At 50.8% G+C, this 23,582-nt stretch overlaps 6 non-coding genes across 6 annotated transcripts; 4 read left to right on the top strand and 2 right to left on the bottom strand.

Moving 5' to 3' along the window:
- The first annotated feature begins 106 nt into the window (after positions 1–106).
- On the top strand, positions 107–180 carry TRNAN-GUU. Its single transcript has one exon. It is a non-coding gene; the product is annotated as a tRNA-Asn (tRNA).
- An 820-nt stretch (positions 181–1,000) lies between these two features.
- TRNAM-CAU lies at positions 1,001–1,072 on the bottom strand. The gene has a single exon. It is a non-coding gene; the product is annotated as a tRNA-Met (tRNA).
- Positions 1,073–2,388: 1,316 nt separating this feature from the next.
- Positions 2,389–2,463, top strand: TRNAN-GUU. The gene has a single exon. It is a non-coding gene; the product is annotated as a tRNA-Asn (tRNA).
- A 13,284-nt stretch (positions 2,464–15,747) lies between these two features.
- Positions 15,748–15,820, top strand: TRNAK-CUU. The gene has a single exon. It is a non-coding gene; the product is annotated as a tRNA-Lys (tRNA).
- A 650-nt stretch (positions 15,821–16,470) lies between these two features.
- TRNAE-UUC lies at positions 16,471–16,542 on the top strand. Its single transcript has one exon. It is a non-coding gene; the product is annotated as a tRNA-Glu (tRNA).
- Positions 16,543–21,563: 5,021 nt separating this feature from the next.
- LOC123360184 lies at positions 21,564–21,727 on the bottom strand. Its single transcript, XR_006575982.1, has one exon. It is a non-coding gene; the product is annotated as a U1 spliceosomal RNA (small nuclear RNA).
- Between the last annotated feature and the right edge of the window lie 1,855 nt (positions 21,728–23,582).

The following is a 23,582-nucleotide window of genomic DNA, read 5'->3' as shown; positions in this document are numbered from 1 at the left end:
CAGTCCAGTTCCTTGCTGTTGCTTGGCTAACCACTGCATGCATGTGCTATACCGTACCCTGAGCTGATTCCCGGCTTTTGTGCTCAATACAGTCTTGCCCCTCCACGTCTCTGTGGCGCAATGGGTCAGCGCGTTCGGCTGTTAACCGAAAGGATGGTGGTTCGAGCCCACCCAGGGACGACGCTAAGCCCGTGCTACTTCCTTGCTTCCCCGAGGCCTGTGGGGGGAGCCTCAAAGATCCCATTTTGCTGCCTCTTGGCCTCAGTGCTTTCAGCTGGTGGTCCAAAGAGCGGGCTGGATGCCATTCAGAAACCCATCTGCCAGCAGCCGTGCCGGAGGCTCAGGCTTAATCCTCAAAGCCGAGCACCCAAAAACTTTCAGCCGGGAACATTTCGCTCCCTTCCCGCCTCCGCCCAAAGCGGCAAGGGAGAAGCGGAGGAGACAGTCCGGCTCAAAGACACCTCCCTCCCACTTCCCTTTACGCTGTGCCAAAGCTCTTGCGCCTGCCTCATGCCTCGTCAGGAAAGCACAGCCATGCGGGCCCAAGTTCTGAGTCACGTCCGCGGCCTGGCCCGCCCCGCCCCGGCTGACGGCGCGCAGAAAGCCACGCGAGTCAATGGCAGGTCGAGTCGGGAGCATCGGCTCTTTCCCCCTGACAGCCACACACACAGCGCTGCCTAGCGCCCCCAGAGGCCTCCCTCGTGTTCTCCCGCAGCATCCGCCTGACGCTGTGGGTGGGAAAAGGGGCCACCTGGAAGCACTGCTGCCTCATTCCAGGATGGAGGCCCTCACCACGCCCAGGCCGTGCCTCTTGCCCTCAGCCCAGGCAAGCCAGATGAGCTCCCTGGCAGGCCGCCCTGCTATCGCCTCAGCCTACATCCAAACCCGACAACCCCCACCCCACCTCTTGCCTCATGGCCTAGGCTCTTGGGGCTCTGCTGGTCACCATCAATGGCTCGCTAGAAGGCCCAGAGGGAAAAAGAGGAACAAGCGCACAGCATAGCAGAGGACGGTTTCGATCCATCAACCTCTGGGTTATGGGCCCAGCACGCTCCCGCTGCGCCACTCTGCTGCTTCTTCACACACTCCCCCTGCTGCCATATTAGCAGACTAAAACGCGGAGCGAACGCACACGCCTTGCAAAGGAAGAGGAGCCGGGATCTCAAACAAAAGTCAGCATTTTATTAAGATGAGGTTCAAAGAAAAAAAAAGTGTACGGTACAGAGTTTTCGGCATAGAAGTTTCTGGTGCTGAGGGAACAACGTACAGCTTACCCAAGGGGTGCAAAGTTCGGTTTAAAATGGGGTGGCATAAGGAATACATAATCTGCAATAGCCCTGACTGGGGGTAAAAGGTTAACGTACAGACACTGAGTTAGGAAGGTATGTTGTCCATATGAGGGCTACGTTCGGGTGTGGAGTATAACGAGCGGTTACGACGATGAGGACGGATTGACCCGCGTTAGGTGAGTTTTAACGTTCGGTGTTTTGGAATCTTTGCCACAATCTAGTTGAAGCAGGGTCAGTATGTAGTCTACCCTGCCATCTGTTGGTGATCTGTCGTCAAGGCCTTTTGGGGCTGATGTCATTTGCATGGTTACACCCACCCCGGATTGCATGATGGGAGTGCTTGTCCAAACGGTCATTTCAGCTGCTGCGGGATCCCCAGTCTCTTTGTTATTGGGGCAGGAGTAACCCAGTGTATTTTCCTGTTGATTTTGGTTCAAGGACAGAGTAACTGTACCTGGCATTTGAGGCCTGAGAGCGTCACCCTCGCCTGAAAAGTACTCACCATTAAGGGGTATGGGTTCCTAACAGCAGCGTGTGGAGGGAGGTAGAAATGGATGTTTGTTGGTCTCTTGCAGATGCTGCTGATGTCCTTTCTGCTGTCCCTGGTGTGGAGAGGCAGAGGCAGAGGCAGAGGCGGTTTTGAATCTCTTCAAATTGTTGTGAGTGCTGCAGTTGCTCACCCTAAGCTTATGCCGTTAGATCTCTTTCACGGTGTGTTTTGGTCCTGAGAGGTAAAAGGTGTGTTGTTAGGGAGTGAGGTAGCAAACATTAGTTGCAGAGGTGGTGCATGTGCCACAGAAGTCGTATGCTCCCCCGCTCCCGTCCAAGAGTCGAGTATTTTGCATAAACCCACCCACTGACCTGAAGACCTAACAATCTCGCTCTGCTAAACTCTTCCAGCAAAACAGGCCAAAGAAAGTGTATTGCGAGTGCTGTACCACAGCCCCCGTGCTCTTTTCGGTTCCTTCCCACAGAAACTTTCCTTCCATAGCAGTCCAGTTCCTTGCTGTTGCTTGGCTAACCACTGCATGCATGTGCTATACCGTACCCCTGAGCTGATTCCCGGCTTTTGTGCTCAATACAGCCTTGCTCCCTCCACGTCTCTGTGGCGCAATGGGTCAGCGTGTTCGGCTGTTAACCGAAAGGATGGTGGTTTGAGCCCACCCAGGGGATGGACGCTAAGCCCGTGCTACTTCCTTGCTTCCCTGAGGCTTGTGGGGGGAGCCTTCAAAGATCCCGTTTTTGCTGCCTCTTGGCCTCAGTGCTTTCAGCTGGTGGTCCAAAGAGCAGGCTGGATGCCATTCAGAAAGCCCATCTGCCAGCAGTCGTGCCGGAGGCTCAGGCTTAATCCTCAAAGCCGAGCACAAAAACTTTCAGCCGGGAACATTTCGCTCCCTTCCCGCCTCCGCCCAAGCGGCAAGGGAGAAGCGGAGGAGGACACGCCGGACTCAAAGACGCCTCCCTCCCACTTCCCTGTACGCTGTGCAAAGCTCTTGGCCTGCCTCATGCCTCGTCAGGAAAGCACGGCCATGCGGCCCCAAGCCTGAGTCACGTCCGTGGCCTGGCCCGCCCCGGCTGACGGCGCGCAGAGCCACGCGAGTCAATGGCAGGTCGAGTCGGGAGCTTCGGCTCTTTCCCTGACAGCCACACACACAGTGCTGCCTAGCGCCCCCAGAGCCTCCCTCGTGTTCTCCCGCAGCAGCCGCCTGCCGGTGTGGGTGGGAAAAGGGGACCAGGAAGCCACTGCAGCCTCAGTCCAGGACAGGAGGCCCTCGCCACGCCCAGGCCTGCCTCTTGCCTTCAGCCCAGGCAGCCAGAGAGCTCCCTGGCAGGCCGCCGCTTCGCCTCAGCCACCTCTTGCCTCATGGCCTAGGCTCTTGGGGCTCTGCTGGTCACCGGCTCGCTTTGAAGGCCCAGAGGGAAAAGGAACAAGCGCAACGCGTAGCAGAGGATGGTTTCGATCCATTGACCTCTGGGTTATGGGCCCAGCACGGCTCCCGCTGCCGCCACTCTGCTGCTTCTTCACACTCTCCCCCTGCCACCTAGCTACCACTATCCGGATTAGTGCCTTACACGCCCTCACTCTGGCAGGCAGGATGCGCAGGCTGCTAGGCAGCTGCCCTGGTCACAGGATTTTACAGCTAGCTTCTACAGGGTAAAAAGGATCTATTTGGGGTTTGGACCCCATTGGGAGCTGGGTAGCTGAGTGCCGGAGACGGGAGCACTTCTTAAACTGTTTTCAGTTACGCTTCTGGGGGACGAGGTTCAGCCTTGGATCCGTGTCTGCAGCAGGCAAGCACCTCTGGCTCAATCGCCCCCCGCCATATTAGCAGACTAAAACACGGAGCGAACGCACACGCCTTGCAAAGGAAGAGGAGCCGGGATCTCGAACAAAAGTCAGCATTTTATTAAGATGAGGTTCAAAGAAAAAAAAAGTGTACGGTACAGAGTTTCGGCATAGAAGTTTCTGGTGCTCAGGGAACAACGTACAGCTTACCCAAGGGGTGCAAAGTTCGGTTTAAAATGGGGTGGCATAAGGAATACATAATCTGCAATAGCCCTGACTGGGGGTAAAAGGTTAACGTACAGACACTGAGTTAGGAAGGTATGTTGTCCATATGAGGGCTACGTTCGGGTGTGGAGTATAACGAGCGGTTACGACGATGAGGACGGATTGACCCGCATTAGGTGAGTTTTAACGTTCGGTGTTTTGGAATCTTTGCCACAATCTAGTTGAAGCAGGGTCAGTATGAAGTCTACCCTGCCATCTGTTGGTGATCTGTCGTCAAGGCCTTTTGGGGCTGATGTCATTTGCATGGTTACACCCACCCCGGATTGCATGATGGGAGTGCTTGTCCAAACGGTCATTTCAGCTGCTGCGGGATCCCCAGTCTCTTTGTTATTGGGGCAGGAGTAACCCAGTGTATTTTCCTGTTGATTTTGGTTCAAGGACAGAGTAACTGTACCTGGCATTTGAGGCCTGAGAGCGTCACCCTCGCCTGAAAAGTACTCACCATTAAGGGGTATGGGTTCCTAACGGCAGCGCATGGGGGCAGGTAGAAATGGATGTTTGTTGGTCTCTCGCAGGTGCTGCTGATGTCCTTTCTGCTGTCCCTGGTGTGGAAAGACAGAGACAGAGGCAGAGGCGGTTTTGAATCTCTTCAAATTGTTGTGAGTGCTGCAGTTGCTCACCCTAAGCTTATGCCATTAGATCTCTTTCACGGTGTATTTTGGTCCTGAGAGGTAAAAGGTGTGTTGTTAGGGAGTGAGGTAGCAAAGGTTAGTTGCAGAGGTGGTGCGTGTGCCACAGAAGTCGTGTGCCCCCCGGTCCAAGAGTCCAGTATTTGCATAAACCCACCCACTGACCTGTGACTAACAATCTCGCTCTGCTAACACTACCAGCAAAACTTTTCTGCTAGGTTCTCTTTCCGAACTATATTCCTACAAATTTAAGCTTTTAAGTAGCATCAGTGTTCTACCTCCTTCAGTATAACTCAATTTTTTACTTATCTGTCTAACATTTTAAGTGTATGCTTTAACAGCATTATTTGTATTGGGATAATAATTAATTCTATTTTTCAACTAAAGAGAGAAGAAAACCATAAAATGTGCATTTAGAGAGTTCAGAAGAATCTCCTGAAGTTAAACACATATATTTATTTTCAATCTCTCTTAAATTGCTATTCTTTGGAACCAATGTCCCTTGTCTAAACGATTTTTATGTAGGTTCGGGTGAGTCCCGAAATCATGAACTGCTAATTACCGTTCTACTGTTTTTGATTCATATGACTAGGATTACTACACTTTATTACTCCTGCTCTATTAAGAAAGAGTTTGGGGAACGCACAGCAGCCAAAATCACCATTTGGACAAGCACCCCCATCATGCAATGCGGGGTGGGTGTGACCATGCACATCAGCAACAAAAGGCCTTTACAACACATCACCAACAGATGGCAGGGTAGAGTTCATTCTGACCCTGCTTACATCCTCCCCCCAGCCAAGAATTGGTGATCCTGATAAATCACACTCCCTATTATACCAGCTCACTGGTATTGAATGCTGATGTTATTGCTAGCAAAAGTAGCCACCCATCTCTGCCCTGTAGCATCCAGCTTAGCCCTTGTTAACACAGAAGTCAGTGGATTGTTCTCTGTCCATACCTGAAACTGAGCACCAGACAAGTAGTCTGGATATTTCTCAGTGATGGCCCATTTCAAGGCCAAGAACTGCAGCTGGTGGATGGGATAGCGAGTTTTGCTATCGGACAGTCCTCAGCTGGCACAGGCCACAGATTTACATTTGCCTTCCACTTCCTGGTAGGAGACTGCTCCCAGACCCTCCAAACTGGCATCAGCATGCAGGATAAACAGTCTGTTGGGTCAGCAAGGACTAGGACTGGCACATGAATCAGGCAAATAATGATTTCCCGTAAAGCCCTGTCACATCTCTCATCCCGCCATGTCCCCAATGGAGAGGAGAGGAGCCCCTCCCCTGTCCCAGAACAGGCACACCCGATTTTTGGGGGGAGGTGTCTATGTCCCAGCCTAGGCGTGCTGGAGCTGCTGGGGAGAGAAGTTCCTTCCTCAGCCCAAGCCCACCAGAGTTGATGTTGCAGTGGGGGAGAGGTATCTCTCACCTGGTTTTTAGATGCTCTGATGAGAGGGAGCAGGAGGAAGATTTTTTCTTCTCCTTGCATTTCAAACCCTTCACCCTGCCCCCAACCATTTTCTGCTCTAGCCTGATCTCTCTCTCATGTCTCCAGGTCCGATCTTAGCCATAGGCAGCCACGTAGGGCACCACTAGGTCTGGGGGCACAGCTCTGCTGGGAGCCCGGACAGATGGGAAGCAGTGGAGCATGTAAGAGCAGGCTGCTGGGTCCTAGAGAGAGCCGAATGTAGCACAGTCTGAGGGAGGGGATTGGCTGCTGGGGTCTCTGGGAAGGGGGGGGGGGCGGGGTTGGGGAGGGAGCTCACCTGTGAGTGTGACTCTTCCCCCCCGGCTGAGGTGAGGTGAGGCAGGCTCTGCGGCTCTGGAACCAGTATCCTTTGTTGTCCCCCATAACATCCATTCTTCTCCCCCCCTGCCCCATGGAGCACCCCTCCTTTCTCCCTCCTTCCCAGGAGCATCCCTCTCTCTCTCTCTCCTCCCTCCCCTCTGTCAGGGCTGGGTTGGGTGAGGTGCTGGGGGGTAGGTGGGGGGAGGCTGGCTACCTGCTGAGGAATGAAAGTGAAAGTAACTCACTTCCTCCGCCAGGATTGGAATGTCACACAGGGCTGGGCTGGGGTTAGCCAGATGTGTGAAAAATCAGGACAGGGGGTTGGGGTAGGGTGAGCAGATATCCCTATTTTATAGGGCCAGGCCCAATTTTGGGGTCTTTTTCTTATATAGGCTCCTTTTACCCCCCACCCCCACCCCCTGTCTTGATTTTTCACACTTGCTGTCTGGTCACTCTAGGTGGGGGTAATTGGTGCCTATCTAAGACAAAGCCCCAAATATCGGGACTGGCCCTATAAAATCAGGACATCTGGATCTGGTCAACCTAGCTGGGGAGCGCCTCTCCCCCGGGCTGGCAGCTGCCAGCGATCCATCTCATCCGGGGGGAGCTGCACAGGGCAGGATGAGCTGCTGTGGCTCCATGGGTGACCTGTCCCTGAGATCAGATGTTGTGCTAACTTCACCATGGTCCGTAAGGCTGGTGGTGGTGCCCATTGGCGTGTGATTGGACCTGAGGGTTTGCTGCTGCTGTTGCCACTCTGCACCCCAAGAGGTGGATTTTGGGGTCTACTGCAGCTGTTGGACCAGCAGGCTTGGGGGTGAGCCAAGCATGAAAGCAGTACTGTGTTGCCATTTAGATTGTCATTTAACAACTTTGTTTGCCAAAAATTCTTGCTAACAATCCTGAATCCAATTTCAATATTTAAAGAAAAAAAATCAATATCTTAGCCAAAAACAGAAAATTAAGTTGTTGGCAATTATTAGTGACAGGTTTGGTTTGAGGCAGGGAGTGGGCCAGTTTTCATCAGCGAAACAAAAAATGTTGACTGACTTTCCTATAGCCTGTTACTCCTGATAAGAGCCCTCCAACAACTGTAATATGCTCATCTCCTTACTAGAGTATAAAGCAGGGGTCGGCAACCTACGGCACACGCGCCAAAGGTGGCAGGTGAGATGATTTTTGATGGTTCGCAGCGGCAGGCTGAGTGGCTCAGCCCATCACTGCTCTGGGGTCCTGGCTGCTGCCCTATTGCCAGCTGGGATACCGGCCGCCGACCCCACTCAGCACCTGCTGCTGGCCTGGGGACCCCCAAGGAACCCCAGGCTGGCAGCGGGGCTGAGCAGGCCGGCTGAACCACTCAACCTGCTGTCAGCCTGGGGTTCCATTCACTCAGCCGGCAGCGGGCTGAGTGGGCTGGTGGCGGGCTGAGCAGGGCCGGTGGGGGGTTGAGTGGCTCAGTCTGCTGCCAGTCTGGGGTGCCAGCTGCACTCAGCCTACTGCTACTCCGGGGTTCCAGCTGCCGGCCCCTTGCCAGTCAGGAGCCCAGCCGCCGGCCCCACTCTGCCTCCTGCCAGCCTGGGTGAGCAGAATCCCAGGCTGGTAGCGGGCTGAGGGGGGTTGGCGGCCGGGATCCTGGCTGGCAGGAGTCGGTGGTCAGAACCCCAGACCAGCAGCGGGCTGAGCGGGTCTGGGGTTTCATTTACTCAGCTGGCAGTGGCCTGAGCAGGACTGGTGGCCGGGACCTCAGATAATAACAATAGTTTATTTATATAATATAGAGATAGAGAGAGACCTTCTACAAACGTTAAAATGTATTACCGCACGAGAAACCTTAAATTACAGTGAACTTGGCACACCACTTCTGAAAGGTTGCCGACTCCTGGTATAGACTGACCATATGTTGTAGTAAGATTCTCCTGCATTTTTTTTTCCTGTGAGTCAGTATAGCTTTTGCCAGCCCAGAAGTTGGGCAGCCAATGTTTTACGTTTTCACAATGTTTTCTCCAACTTTCATAAAGTAAATACATAGTTAATATGAGTTAAAAAGGCCAGGGACACTTCCTTGTGAAGAATCTGTACAGCAGATCATGCTAGAGCTGTGAAAATGTCAGTTTTTGATGGAACTTTAAAGGCAGTGATTTATCATGTATTTTATCATGTGAATGTGCTGCTATTGCTAATGTCTTTCCAAACAAAATAAGGCACAATAGGACTTCTGTAACATTTCTATGCTACCTTAATCTAGATGAGATGATTCTGTGCTGACTTCATTTTGGTCACTTTGTGCTTTACCTAGCAGTAAAACTAGGGTTATATTTTCCCACTGTTTGGAAACCCAGCTTATTAAACTGATTTTGCAGCCAAAAAAGCCAGAAAGATTGCTTTTAATTAAAAACAAATCTTTGTTTCAATACCTCTTCATATAAATTTCCAATAAAATTTTGACAAATTAAAAAAATTATATTATTTGCATCATTCTGTCAAATCAGAATTTTTTCTATAGTGCTACTTCTTTAGTGCTAGTGCATCAGCATTACAGTGTGCTTAATTAAGTTAAACTGGTTTTAATAACATGAATGTGGCAAGTTTTCCAATACTGTATGCTTATATTTGTGTTGCTAAGAGCAGATCAGGCACAGGGGCACCAGTTTCATAATCTCGCCTAGGGCACCATAAATCCTAAGGATGGCCCTGCATGCCTCAATTCTCTTTTTCCTGGCCTTGTTCCAGAGCCCTCACAGCCCAATTCTCTGCCCTAACGTTGAGCCCTCTACTGCACCCTGAACCTCTCATTCCAACCCCACCGCAAAGCCTGCACCCCCTAGCCAGTGCTCTCATCCCCCTGCACTCCAACTCTTTGTCCCATGCAGTCTGATTTAGGGTGTACTAATAATGTTAATTTGGAAAATATGATGAAAATTTAATTTATTAGCTTAGATTTTATTTAATTTAATTGAGTTATAAAGTTACAGTTGCATTACTGCTATTCAAAAGATACATATGGCATTATATGCAACAAAGTTTTGGTTAATGTACTCACACCCTTCCTTGATAACCTGGTGGTAAGAGACACAAGACCAGCTTTGCAGTTCAGGTTTCTCAATTCTTGAGTGAAAGATGCAGTGTTTTGAAAAAGCTAGTCTTACTTAGGGTTCATTTGACTATGTTAAACTTAAAATCAAAACCTAATAAACAAAGAATAAAAACTTAGGGAAACCAAGCTTAGCCTAGTTCCCTTGAAACTTAAAGTTTAAGAACAAGTATAGCCTACTGATAGTAGATAGAGAGAGAGTGGAGGAAGTAATTCAGAATGATAGAGCGACGTGCTCGAGCGAGGTGGGTTACCTCTTTTATAGGGCACAAGCGCCGGAAATCTTTCCTCCTATGCCCAAATTTCATTCCTTACCAACAAAACATTAGGGTATGCTTACTTCATAGGCTAGTATGTTTGTGCGTGTTGATGACATGTACATATGCACATAAGTTCCCTTGTGGTGTACCTGTTAATTCTGTGGGTACAACACTGAAAAACCCCTTATGCCATTCTCCATTGTCGATTGGTCTAAGTAAAGGTCTTAAACAGGCGTGGGTACTTCTCTATTTGAGTAACAAGATAAAGGTCAATTTTCCTTTCTGAGTAAAAGGTCACAATATAGATATGCTAACTTTGCCTTAGCTTAACATACAGGATATGGCCTGTAGGTCCTCTTAAGTCATGTGCCCCAGCCCCCTAATCATTTTTATTGCCCTCTGCTGCACTTTCTCCAGTTTGTCCACATCCCTTCTTCATGTGGGTCCCAACCCCAAAAGTACTCACATTTCACCCCAATGGCTCCAAAATGTACATAGGGTGCTGCCATGGTCAAGTCACTCTTGAGCCTGCTGGCAGAGAACAAGGTGAAAATTAGCCAGGACGTCGATCAGGCAATTCCCCTCTACTCCCAGCAGGTGGTTTCGGAAAGCTCCAAGATGGCTCACTTCCCTTTCTTTCATCAGCTTCAGGCCCCAGGGTTACAAATGCACAAACCAGTTGGGAGTCTCCCCTGGGCTCAGGGTGGGGCTGCTCTGAGGGGATAGACTTGCACACTTGAGATATTAGTACAAAGATACAATTTCAGTTTCTCATAGAGAAATCTGAGGGCAATTATATTTGGTTAAAAATCTTTTTAGTGAAAGGAAAGCAGCAGTGACAGCCTGGTTACTGGGGTGCAAAACACTTTCCTCCTGGGAGAAACAAGAAGTTAGAATTAGAAATTTACATCATTTGTTCCAATGTTGGCACAGGTTTAATTTTGCTTCTGTGTAGGTTTGTTTCAGGCTGTGACTGTTTTGGTTTATTGGGTTGTTTTGTTTTTTAAGTTGGAATGGAGATTTAATTGACATTTGCTGGATTAGAATGGCTGACCTACAACACCAGTTTTGACATTGTTCTGCATATTTTATACAGATTTGGCCAGTATTCAAGGATTCGATTCCTTTATAGGAGGTTTTAGTGGTCAGACTTATTTATTTTATGTTATTTTTATCATCCTGCTGTAGCACACCTTTTTGATCAAATGTTGAAATTATTAATTTATGGTATTTGTTAGTTTTTATTTTTAAAAACAAAGTTTTTGTTAGTGTTTGGGTTTTAAATTAAAACATTGTTTTTGGTTTCAATTTTTTATTTTGGCTTTGGTTTATTGATGGGATCTTTAAGAACTTTGGATTTAATACTAAAATTTGGACAGCAAACCCTATTTACTATTTTATTTTAATAAAGGTTGTATTGCGGTAACCCCTGGCCGGGGGGAGAGGAGATGAGCCTGGCCTTTAAGTGAGAAGAAGCAGAGGCATGGGAGGCATGGCCCCCATGAAGGGTGGGGCCAGGTGATGGGGGCACAGCCCCTCCAATTTTTTTTGTCTAGCCCACCTCAGTCCCCCACCAAACGAGAAGAGTCTGATGCCACACCTGGTGGTCACCGTGTGTCACTGGTGCTCCATGGGAAATATGCTCTTTGCATTACCCAGATTGGTGGGAAACACACTCTGTGCCTTACCGTGACTGGTCCGTGGGAGTCACTGCTCCTAGAAGGCAGACACATGCTGTGCATTACGCCACCTGGCCACTGGGTGTCACTGCTGCTCCATGGGAAATATGCTCTATGCATTACCCAGATTGGTGGGAAACACACTCTGTGCCTTACCGTGACTGGCCCGTGGGAGTCACTGCTCCTAGAAGGCAGACACACGCTGTGCATTATGCCACCTGGCCACTGGGTGTCACTGCTGTACCAAGGGAAACACCTTCTGTGCATTACCCTGAATGACCACGAGGTGTCACTGCTGCTCCAAGGAAACATGCTCTGTGTGTTACCCTGATTGGCCACTGGGTGTCACTGCTGCGCCAAGGAAAATACCTTCTGTGCATTACTCTGACTGCCCACTGGGTGTCACTGCTGCGCCAAGGGAGACATAAGAACGGCCAGTCTGGCTCAGACGCAAAGTCCATCTAGCCCAGTATCCTCCTGTCTTCTGACAGCGGCCAGTGCCAGGTGCCCCAGAGGGAATGAACAAAGCAGGGAATCATCAAGTGATCCATCCCCTGCCGCCCATTCCCAGCTTCTGGCAAACAGAGGCTACAGGCACCATCCCTGCCATAGGCGGCAGGTTTGTATAATTTTTGGTGGGGCCCAAAATGGTGGTGCCCCCGCTCCTGCCCTGTAAGCCGATATAAAATGAAGCTACAACGCGTCAGTGCCACAAGATTACAAGGGTCAATTAAAAGTGGAAAGTCAGAAGCAGCACTTGCCTACTTCAATATACAGTATTATATTTTGTTGCACATGTTGTGATGAAGTGGGAATGTTCTTAATATTTTCTCTGAATACTGTGTGGGTGCCTCAGTTTCCCCTGCAAGATGCCAACTGAAGGTGTTGGGGACAAAGAGATCAGGTGGCCTCCTTGTCCGGAAGAGACACAGAGGCCAGAGGAGGGAGTGTCATTTTGGAGCTGGCTGGGGAAATGGGGAGAGACCCAGAACTTGGTTCTGGGCTCCCCACCCCCGAAGATGGACCTGACAGAGGGGTTCTGTTTTCTGTACCAACAAGCTCTGTTTAAACTGTGTTTCCCATCATCTAATAAACCTTCTGTTTTACTGTCTGGCTGAGAGTCACATCTGACTGCAGAGTTGGGGTGCAGGGACCTCTGGCTGCCCCAGGACCTGCCTGGGCAGACTCACTGCGGAAAGCGCACGGTGTGGAAGGGCTGAATGCTCCGAGGTCAGACCCAGGAAGGTGTAAACTTCTTGCCCTGGAGACAGTACGCTCCGAGAGAGGAGGCTCCCCCAGAGTCCTGACTGGCTTTGTATGGAGTTGTTCCAAAGCATCCCAGCATCCCCTTCTACCCCATGCACTTCCCAGAAGTCCACACAGGCACTGACACTCCCTCCTCTGGCCTTTGTCTCTTTTCCAGGCATTAGGAGGCCACCTGATCTCTTTGTTCTCCAACACCTTCAGTTGGCACCTTGCAGGAGAGTGGCCCAGGCCATCAATTACCAGGAGACAGGGTTGCAGCCATTCTCCGTGCAGACAGCTCACACTGTCCCTCTAGGGCTCTGCAACAATCACACCCCCTTATCCCACCATCTAAAGAACATTCCCACTTTGTAACACCTGTATACGACTAGTTATATACTTTAAAAGGGTGTAAAATAGTCAAGTATCATGCTAAACAAAATGATACTCCAAACTGACCACCAAATTTAAGTTGCACGTTTTTCCCCTCAGGTGAGGGCTCTGGGGTTGGGCTGTGGATGAGGGGTTCACAGTGCAGGAGGGTGCTCAGGGCTGGGGTGCTGGGGGTGCAGGGACTGGGGTGGGGCAGGGCTGGGGATAAGGAACTTGGGATGCAGACAGGCTGCCCCAGGGCTATGGCCAGAGAGGACTCCTGCCCCACCCCCGTTACCGGCAGCCACAAGCTCCAGGGGAGGGACCCCTCCTCCCCCCGCTCCCCGCAGCACACTCACTCTGCACCACAGTCACTGCACATGCTCCTAGGGTCTCTCTCAGGTCCAGAAAGCCCACTCGCCTCCCCTGTGGTGGGTACCGGGTGTCACGGAGTCCCTGGGCGCTGCTCTGGAACTGCTCCCCACCAAGCCAGGCAGGACTTTGGGGAGCCTCCTCTCCCTCGGAGCAGACTGTCTGCAGGGCAAACACTCAGAGAAGCCCCAGCAGCTGCTAAGGTGAGTGATGTCCGTCTCCTGGCCGGAAGTCCCCTTTGTGTCTCCTCCAGGTAGCGGGAGGGGAGGGCTGCCAAAAACGGCAGGGTCCCCTCCCCTCCTGAGGTGCTACAGCAGCTAGCACTGCTCTTCTGCTGTAGCCCTTAGGCGGCGGCAGCAGCAGCAGCAAGGGAGAGAGACGCGCGCTGCGCACTCTTTATGTTCAGGCAGGGAAGCTCCGGGGTGGAGGGGGGGAAGCTCCATCCCTGGCGGCGGCGGCGGGGGGGTGGTGAGAGGCGGGGGCGGGGAGCTCCAAGCAGGGGAGAAACCTAGCTCCAAATATTGGTGGAGCAGAGCCCCTGACTGTGAATATTCCTGGGGCTAAAGCCCCAGGAGCCCATATAAGTTGGCGCCCATGTGGAGGTCCTCACCTAACCATCTCTCTCTCTCTCTCCCCCACTCCTAGTTGGTGGAGGACAGGGCCCAACAGCTCGGCTTCCTCCATGCTGTCCCACGTCTGCGCTTCTTGGCACAGCAGCAGGGGCTGGACACTCTGGAGCCCCAGGTCTCCAAAGCAGCCCTCGTGGAGAGCATTGCGGTGAGTAGGACCCCGTGTCTGGCCCCTGGGTCGAGGAACCCAGAAATGGGAGGAAAAGTTGGTGGGGCCAGAGGGGGAAGCAGGGGACAGTGGTTCCTGGGGCTGAGGGCTGGGGAGCAGGAAAGGGAGAGCTTCTGACACCGATCGGGAGCTGGCAGTGGGGGAGTTGTAAGGCCGTGTCTGCATCAGTCTATGAGCATTGGTATTTTCTTGCAATTTGTCAGACCAACCTAACTAACACCTAACCCACATTTGAACCTCTTTTCACACTCTTGCTCATTCTCAAGGTCTGTTTGCCTCCAGACAGATCCGTTGTCTTTCAGAACAACCTTGCTCTTTCTGTCTGTTTCACTCACTGAGGTGTCGGAGTAAACACTCACCTTCACTCTATTCTCAGACAAACACTAATATTAACTGTTTGCTACTGATTTGTGGAGTGGAAGATGCCATTTCTGGGGGATTGTTCCCAAGCTGCAATACTTTGTGTTCAAACATCTCCCAGCTTCCTTGGTGAAAAATAACACCAGGTTTCTTTGCAATATACAAGAAAGAAGGAGTTCTTCTTCGAGTGATTGCTCGTACGCATTCCAGTTAGGTGTGCGCACGCCGTGTGCACATTCGTTGGAAGATTTTTACCCTAGCAACACTCGGTGCGTCGGCTGGGCGCCCCCTGGAGTGGTGCCGCTATAGCGCCAGATATATACCCCGGCTGACCCACCCACCCCTCAGTTCCTTCTTACTGCCCGTGTCGGTCGTTGGAACAGTGGAGCGCGGCTTAGCTGACCTCCACTTCCCTAGCTACTCGTAGTTTCTCTCGTTAATTCTTGTATATATAGTTCAGGTTTATATAGTTGTAGTTAACTTTATTCGTTTGTAGTATAGTTAGTGAATATAGTTCATACTATATATATGAATGGGTCACAACCTTAGCCCAACCGAAGGCACTGAAACAAACTCAAATGATGCTTCAGCTTCCTCCCTCAGCATCACAAGACCAACACAAAGAAAACTCCCGAGGAACGGGGCTCTGAGCATTGCCAGGTTGTGAGTTCCGTGCCCTTGGGAAGCAGCCAAAATGCTCGAACCCCCACCCGCTTCTCTTGGACCGCTGGCAACATGGTGTTTGCACAGGAGCCGCAAGCCCGTCTTTCCTGTCTTTGTCTATCCCGGCCCCTTCCCCCCAAATGCTTTCATCGGACGCTGGAGGGACCTAAGGACCTGCAGGTTCCCGCACCCACCTCCTAATGCAAACAGTCCTTCCCTTCTCTGACATTCCTGGAGCCGCACATCCTTGGAGGAGTTTTACCCCAGGGGGTTCTGATTCCCTGCGAAAAGATGTGTCTGGCGGCCGGCGGGGAACTGTCTTCTCTGCCCCCTCTTTGGGTGCTGAGAAGCTTTTTCTGAGAAACAGCACCTCCTCCTGGTGGGAGAATCCTAAATTCCACCCTCCCACCCAGGTTTCTCTGAGCAGCTGCTAGATGAACCCCACTTCTCTGGTCTAGACACCAGCATCTAACTAGCCTTGGAACGGGCCCTGTTTGCTAGCTGGAGAGCGAAGGAACCAGGAAAGAAGGCAAATGTCAGGAAACGAATCTCAGCACGCAAAGAAACTTCCTTCACTCTTCTTTTGCACTGTCTGTGCCTTTGCGACCCCTTGAGGCCTAGCCTGACTAGCTCAGTCAGTAAAGCATGAGACTCTTAATCTCAGGGTCGTGGGTTCAAGCCCCACGTTGGGCGTTCAATCTTGCACTCTTCGACGTCACTCTCTCCCTTAGAGTCTCAGAGCATAACAGAATCCACTCTTTGTCCTCTCAACCAGCTGAGGCGGTCTTGGACCTTTAGTACATCATGAAGACAAGACACATTGACAAATCCATGGTCCTAAGAGAGTTGAGTCTCTTCTAGCCCAGGCAAGAGAGGGAAAAAATAATCTTTCAGAAGCTGATTGCCCCCCACCCCCTGAGCAGCCATCTAGAGCTTCTCTACTTATTTCTATATCTTCGCCAGCGCTCAGTAGTTGAGATAACTGCTTCTTTCTCAAATCCTCCACCAGCCCTCTTCATTGGGATGGAGATTGCTTAAGGCTGACGATTCCAACCACATCTTATTCATCCCTCGTACATTTCTGTAAGCCCATGGAGAGTAAAACAAGATAGCAATAAAACTGTTTAAAAAAAAAAAAGACGTGGCCTCAATGTATAACAATACTGGAAATTGTTTTAATATGTTTTCTGTTTCTTTTTCATATCAGTGCTAAAAATAGGAAGGGAACCGTAAGGAAACGAAGTGCTCAGAGCTTGTGTTAACCTCCTTTGAAGACGAACAAATGGCCTCAGTTGGACAGAAAGTAGGCCTAGAAAGTCAAGCCCAACCCCCCAAATGCAATTTCCCTGGTGGTCTAGTGGTTAGGATTTGGTGCTTTCACCGCCATGGCCCGGGTTCGATTCCCGGTCAGGGAGTTACTCTTTTCAACAAAAGTCTACCTTGCTTGGAGTTCAACTGGCAGAATGCAACTTCCTGGCCTCCTTCAGAATGCTTGGAAACTCTTTGGAGGCCATGGGGAAAGCAAAGCTTCCAACTACTACAATATGGCTATCTGCCCCTTAAAGCCCAGCCTCTGCACCCTTTTACACAAATACACTTGTGCAAACAATTTAGTTTTTCCTTCTTACCTAGCCTAACCTAAATTAGAACAACATTGCACTTTGACCCAAGATCTTTTTTTTTTGCTTTTCACTTTTCTTGGTGAAACCAAACCAAACAATCATTTTGGGTCCACCAAAATATTTCACTAAATATAATATTCATCCAAAAACCTTTCACCCAGCGCTATATACAAGTCTTTGGAAGTAACCACCCCGGAGAAAGATCATTAAGCTTTTCCATTCCTAAGATCTAGCCGCTGAAGACTTCTGAGCATGGGCTATGGGCCTTTCACCTCTAGGCCAGTGGTTACCCTCTTGCTCAGGTGGCTACTGATGAAAGGCAACGTGGTTTAGTGGCAGATCCATTTCAGCCTCCCTCTTCCAATGTCTACAGGAGGGTGTTTGTTTCGCATTGCATCTAAGAATCAAATCAATTCTCTTGAAACCTCAACCTGGAATCAAGGTGATTGTAGGTCAAGGAAGGAAGGTTTTGTTCATCCTGTTCTCGTAAATGCTCAAAGTTGCGATGCTTCTTGGAGCTTCCAGACACATTGGCCAGAATTTTCAGAAGGTCTCACACCCACCGCTAGGGCCAGATTTTCAGAAGAACTAGGCTCCCAGTTAGGCGCTAAAATCTTTAGCCAGATTGTCAAAAAGGCTCAACCTATTTTTCCAAAAGATGAGTTATTTTGGAAAAAAGCTTGTAAAGATTGTGGGTGCTGGTTACTTGTCTATGTGGCCCACACTGCTGGAGTTGGAGGTTCACCATTGTTTTCTCAGAATGCGGTGTCAGTAGTCTGCCTCAGTTCTGGTGTCCATCTTTTATTCTCCTAATAAATCAGCAGGGAGACTAAAACAACATCGGACTCACAGGGCTCCCGGAAACCTGCCAATTTGGCTCACGGTGAAGGTGTATACAAATCATCTGTGCTGTAGAAGGGCTCTGGGAGTTGAAAGAGTTGTGAATTTAACCCTCTAGGTTTCGGGCCTAATCTGAAACTGTTTCAAAACCAATTTCTTAAATAGACCATAGTTTGAAGCATCAGCAATAGGCATCTTAACTGAATATATCCAGAGCTTTCCCAGCCAATTTGGCAACCAAAGTTGTCATCTTCCCTTTCCCGAATAAGCACTTTGTCTGTCCTCCGGGCAACACGCTTAAAAATCACTACCAGTGTCTCAAAGCAATCAGCTGTGCACATATCCTGCTCGACTACGCCACTGTGATGGGTTCGGTCACAGAGATCCCCTTGGGACTGAAATTACTTCCGAGCCCATTTTCCCTGCCAGTGCAACATCACCGGGTGCCCTACCTACCCTGCTTTCGCTGCTTCCTGATGGCACAGTATTGACAACAAAAGAGCCAGGCTAGGAGGCTTCTAAAACCGAAAGAGCTGTTCTATCGCGTCCACATCCTCTCAGGAGGTGTCAAACCCCCTCTTTCCATTTCCATCCCCCAAATCCTATCAGCTCAATGAGTTTTGTCCCTGGAAGAGCCTCGAGGGAGGCAGAAGAAGCGGAGAGGATTGCGTTGGGGGTAAATAAAACAGAGACGAGTTGTTCCTCTTGGGATTTTGGTGTGTTTCCCTGGTGATCCTGAGGGAGAAACGGGACGCATAATTCCATTTTTTTCAATGCCTCAGATTGGGTTCAGCTGGTGAACTCTCTGCTCTTGTTCTCACAGGGGAATGGAGACTGGACCGGTTTCCCAATTTGGACAGAAAGTGGCTTGCCAAAGCCGAGGAGAGCCTGCTTCCTGCCTGCACCGAGTTGACAAACTGGGGAAGCCAAAGCTGAGAGACCCCGTAGACGAAGTCAGAATGCTATCCGCTCACATGGAGGGGGAGCACAAGCCCTCCCTGGGTTTCTCTGCCCAAATTATAATCAGTTGAGTGATTTTCCTGGACGAGCCTTTAGGTAGGCAGAAGAAGAAGTGAAGAGGGTTGCGATGGGGTAAATGAAAGCCGAGGACTCTTCCTCTTGAGATGTCTTTGTCTTGCTCTTGTGATTCTGATGGATGAACCTAAAGCGTCATTTAAGCGTGTTTCAGTGCTTTTCCTCGGGCTCAGGTTGTGATGCTGAGCACAGGGGTTCCTTCACTCGCTCTGCTTGGACCCTCTGTAATGGGGAACGGACCAGCTTTCGAAACAGCCTAGTGGAGCTGAACGAAAACAGCAATAAACATCCAGGTTCACCCTAGATTAATCTTTTTCCCCCAATTTTCTTGGGGAAACAAAACAAAAACATGGTTTTCTTAAGAACTCAACACCCATTCAGGCTCCAAACTCTTTTGCAAGATTTCCAGAAGGGCTCAACACCCTGAGTGCTGAGCTAGTTTGGGAAAAAAACCCAAACAAGGCCGGTACCGATTGTGAGTGCTGGCTGCTTGACTCTGTGGCCCACCGTGCGGGAGTTTGAGGTTCTCGTTAAGCTAAGTGTCTCTATTCTGCCTCTGTCCTAGTGTCCATCTAATAAGTGAGGGGGGAGATTAGAACACCTCAGAAGGCACAGGGTTGTAGGAAACCTGAAACTTTAGATGAGGGTGATGGTGTCTAAAAACCAGATGTGATGTAGGTGTTGAAAGAGAGATGGCCCTCTTCTGCTTCCCAAAGGCTTTGGCCGCAGCAACAGCCGTGGGAAAAGCCCTGGCCCTCCTCACCTGCCCTTGCCCAGCACGACGCCTTTTCGGGCCTACACAGCTCCTCACACAACACCCGCCTGAGACCTTGCCCTCACCTACCAGCTCAGCAGCACCTTTTTTCCTCTCAAAACCTCCTCTTGCCACCCTCCCCCTTCCACACTTCACACTCACCTCATCACAAACTCACCCATGGCCCCTTTGGCTTCTCAAGCGCCTCTGGAGGGACGCAGCTTCCCAGGCACGCAGATCCTTCCCTTCAACGCGCACTGGACGGACATTCCAAACACAGCCCTTTCCAGGGGGGAATGCGCCGCTTTTGGACCCTGGCGCCCAGCAAGAAGTCCTGGGACTCTTTTTCTGACGGATGGACCCCACTGACTTGCCTTTACCAAGCAGAAACTAAGGACCGGCTGATGGCTCTCTTTGCAAACGGACGCCATCAGACTGAGCACGAGGCGTGCTGCAGGATAGCCCCTCCCCACCAAAAAGCAATGCCGTGACCCGGATTCGAGCCGAGGCTGCTGTGGCCACAGCGCAGAGTACTAACCACTATACGATCACGGCCAGGCGCTGGGGATACAGAAAACAGCCCACTGGAAAATGCTCAGCTCTGTGCTCTTGGGGTGGCCACCTACCTCGCCGGCGTCACAGGTATTTCTCAAGTCTCCCCATTACAGTCACAGGTAAAATGCTGAGCAAAGGAAAAAAGACAGGAAGCCAATCCCATGCCTGTCCCTTTTTCTGTCTTCCTCCACCCCTGGACCAAGTCCCTCCCCGTTTGTCTGGGCCATTGTCCTCATACCCCTGGCCAGCCTATTTCCCTTTGCATTTTTCCGTGGAGAGGAATGTTTATGAGTTTGTACCCAATTTTTTAAGGCTTTGCTTTGGCAAGGCTGTTGCCTGCTGTGAGAAAAACAGAAGGGGGCTACCTGAACTGGTGTCACTGGCTGAAGCTTTTCTATAGTATATGAAAAAAGCTCAGAGCTCTGAAAATGGTTTTTTTTCTTTAAGATTCTCATGTTAGTGAGATGGTTTCCTAGCTAGCAGGGGACTGTTTTGTGATGTGCATTCTGCTGGCTCAATATCTATCCATGGTACGCCCACATCTTGAATACTGCGTGCTGATGCGGTCGCCCCAATCTCAAAAAAGATATATGGGAATGGAAAAGATTCAGAAACGGACAACAAAGATGATGAGGGGATATGGACCAGCTTCCATCTAAGAAGAGATTCATAAGATTGGGATTTTTCATCTTGGAAAAGAGATGACTAAAGGGGGATATGCGGGAGATCTATAAAACCATGACCGCGTGGAGAAAGTAAATAAGGAAGAGTTATTTACTCCTTCTCATAACACACGAACTAGGGGTCACCAAATGAAATTAATAGTCAGCAGCTTTAAAACAAACAAAAGGAAGTCTTTCTTCATGCACCACACAGTCAACCTGTGGAACTCTTTTCCAGAGGATGTTGCGAAGGCCAAGACTATAACAGGGTTCAAAAAAGCACTAGATAAATTCATGGAGGATAGCTCCATCTATGGCGCTTCGCCAGCGGTATCCCTAGCTAGGTATCCCTGTTTGCCAGAAGCGGGGCATGGGCCTAAAGCGACCGAAAGCCCTCCTCCATCACGGGGTTGTGACAGCCTAGTCTCCGTAGCACAGACAGGGTGGCCACCAAGAGACAGGAACAGACAGCGAAAGCCAAAGCGGCCCCAGGGCAGGGGGCGAGGCTGCCTGTTGGACGAGGGGACCAGGTGGGACTGGCGTTTTGGACAGGCCGTCCTCCCGTCAAAGGAGGAAGAGCCCGAGAAGGAGGGCCGGGCAAGAAGCTACAAGCAGGGAAAGAAGCAGAGCAGGCAGGCAGCTCCCCTTAGAGCCAAAGGCAGCACCGGTCCAAGCCCCCCCAAAAGCAGACTAGAGAGCAGATCAGCTGCAAAAGACCAGGAAAAGCCAAGAACACAGAGAGCCTTATAAGACACGAGTAAAGTTTTAGAGCTGAGCTTTGCTTTTTCTCTGTTTGCCCCATCACGAGGAAAAGAAAGAACAACAACTAAGGTGCTCAAGAGTACAGGGCTTGCAGAAAAGAGCACTTCCAAAGGCACAGAAAAAAAATTGCATCCCTTAGAGTCTGCTTTGCAGCGCACTAAGCGTAAGCAACCCACTTTTGGTTTTCTGTTGTTCCAACCAATCGCCAGGGGAGAATACAAATGCAGTCCCCCACTATCACAAATTATGCAGTCAAGTTTCCCGCATTTGGGGAAATTGCAGGGGTCAGCACACCCACAGTGCAATGGATAAACCTCATTCTGGGAAAACCACCTTCGTGATCATGATATCTTCTCTGCCAGGTAAGTATGAATTCCTGCTGCCTGGCCGCCGCCCGCCCTCGCTCACCCCGCACTTACAACACACGGGGCGGACCGCCGCCCCCCCGACCGCCGGCCTCACCCACACCGGCCCCCACTGCCGACAGCTGCCCTGACGCGTCCCCGAGAGCCCCTCCCTTCTCCACGCCGAGCTCCCGGTGCCAAAGTCGGGCCCTGCCTGGCAGCCTGCGTCCGCTCCCACAATGCTCTGCTCGCACACAGATCTGCATACCCGCTCCCGCGGCTCCGCCCCTCCGCTCGGGCCCCTCCCCCTGCCCGCCCGGGCCGCCGCTCTTGCCTGCCCTGTAGTGGTAGCCGAGTCCCGTCCCGGGCAGCCAGGCCAGCAGAGAGCGACGTGGCCCACCTGCTGCTGGGGAAAGAGCGCAGCTTGCGTTTCGCTTCTCTCTCTCTCCCTCTCCCCCCACCGGAAGTTGGTCCCATACAAGAATGACCTCCCCTGCCTTGTCGTACGTCAGTTTCTCCTCAGGGCAGAAGGTCGGGTGTTGTCAGCCACTCTCCAGAAACTGGACGGACACTCGATCCCTTTTGTTACCTGCCAAGTGAGGCTGAGTGCACTGGCAGGCAGCGCCGTTTGAAGAAGTGGAAGATTGGACAAATGACCAAGGAGGAGTATAAAAATATTGCTCAGGCACGCAGGAGTGAAATCGGGAACGGCAACTCACGTTTGGAGTTGCAGCTAGCAAGAGATGTTAAGAGTAACAACAAGAAGGGTTTCTTCAGGGATGTTAGCAACAGGAAGAAAGTCAAGGAAAGTGTGGGCCCCTTACTGAATGAAGGAGGCGACCTAGTGACAGAGGATGTGGAAAAAGCTAATGTAGTCCTGCACGTAGGACGGAAGAATCCCATTCACTGTTACAGACTAGGGACCGAATGGCTAGGCAGCAGTTCTGCAGAAAAGGACCTAGGGGTTACAGTGGACGAGAAGCTGGATATGAGTCGACAGCGTGCCCTTGTTGCCAAGAAGGCGAACGACATTTTGGACTGTATACGTAGGGGCATTGCCAGCAGATCGAGGGACGTGGTCGTTCCCTTCTCTTCGACGTTGGTGAGGCCCCATCTGGAGTACCGTGTCCAGTTTTGGGCCCCACACTGCAAGAAGGATGTGGAAAAACTGAAAAGAGTCCAGCACAGGGCAACAAAAATGATTAGGGGGCTGGAAGATATGACTTATGAGGAGAGGCTGAGGGAACTGGGATTGTTTAGTCTGCAGAAGAGAAGAATGAGGGGGGAGTTGATCGCTGCTTTCAACTACCTGAAAGGGGGTTCCAAAGAGGATGGATCTAGACTGTTCTCAGTGGCACCAGATGACAGAACAAGGAGCAATGGTCCCAAGTTGCGGTGGGGAAGGTTTAGGCTGGATCTTAGGAAAATCCTTTTTCACTAGGAGGGTGGTGAAGCACTGGAATTAGAGCATCTAATTCCAGTGCTCGGGAGGTGGTGGAATCTCCTTCCTGAGAGGTTTTTAAGGTCAGCCTTGACAAAGCCCTGGCTGGGATGATTTAGTTGGGGATTGGGTTGGACTAGATGACCTCCTGAGGTCCCTTCCAACCCTGATATTCCATGATCTGAAGCTGTTCCCGTGTATCAAGGTGAGCTGCAGCTCAGCGAACCCCAAGGATCTGAGCGAGGCGAGCTACTTTGCAGCAGAGGCAGACCAAGCGGCAGGTACAACGCGGGGTGGCACCCCGGCGGGCAGATAGAATCTCATGTCCGAGATCCCGGCACCCATAACTTTGCAAAGTGTGTGCGTTTGCTCCGGGTTTTAGCTGTGGGCCAAGTGCCCTCTGGCTTCTTGTCCGGGCTCCGTCCTCCATGCTCCTGGGC

The sequence above is a fragment of the Mauremys mutica genome, unplaced genomic scaffold, assembly GCF_020497125.1.
Source record: "Mauremys mutica isolate MM-2020 ecotype Southern unplaced genomic scaffold, ASM2049712v1 Super-Scaffold_100221, whole genome shotgun sequence".
Classification (NCBI taxonomy): domain Eukaryota; kingdom Metazoa; phylum Chordata; order Testudines; family Geoemydidae; genus Mauremys; species Mauremys mutica.
This window is presented reverse-complemented; position numbering and strand designations above follow the sequence as displayed.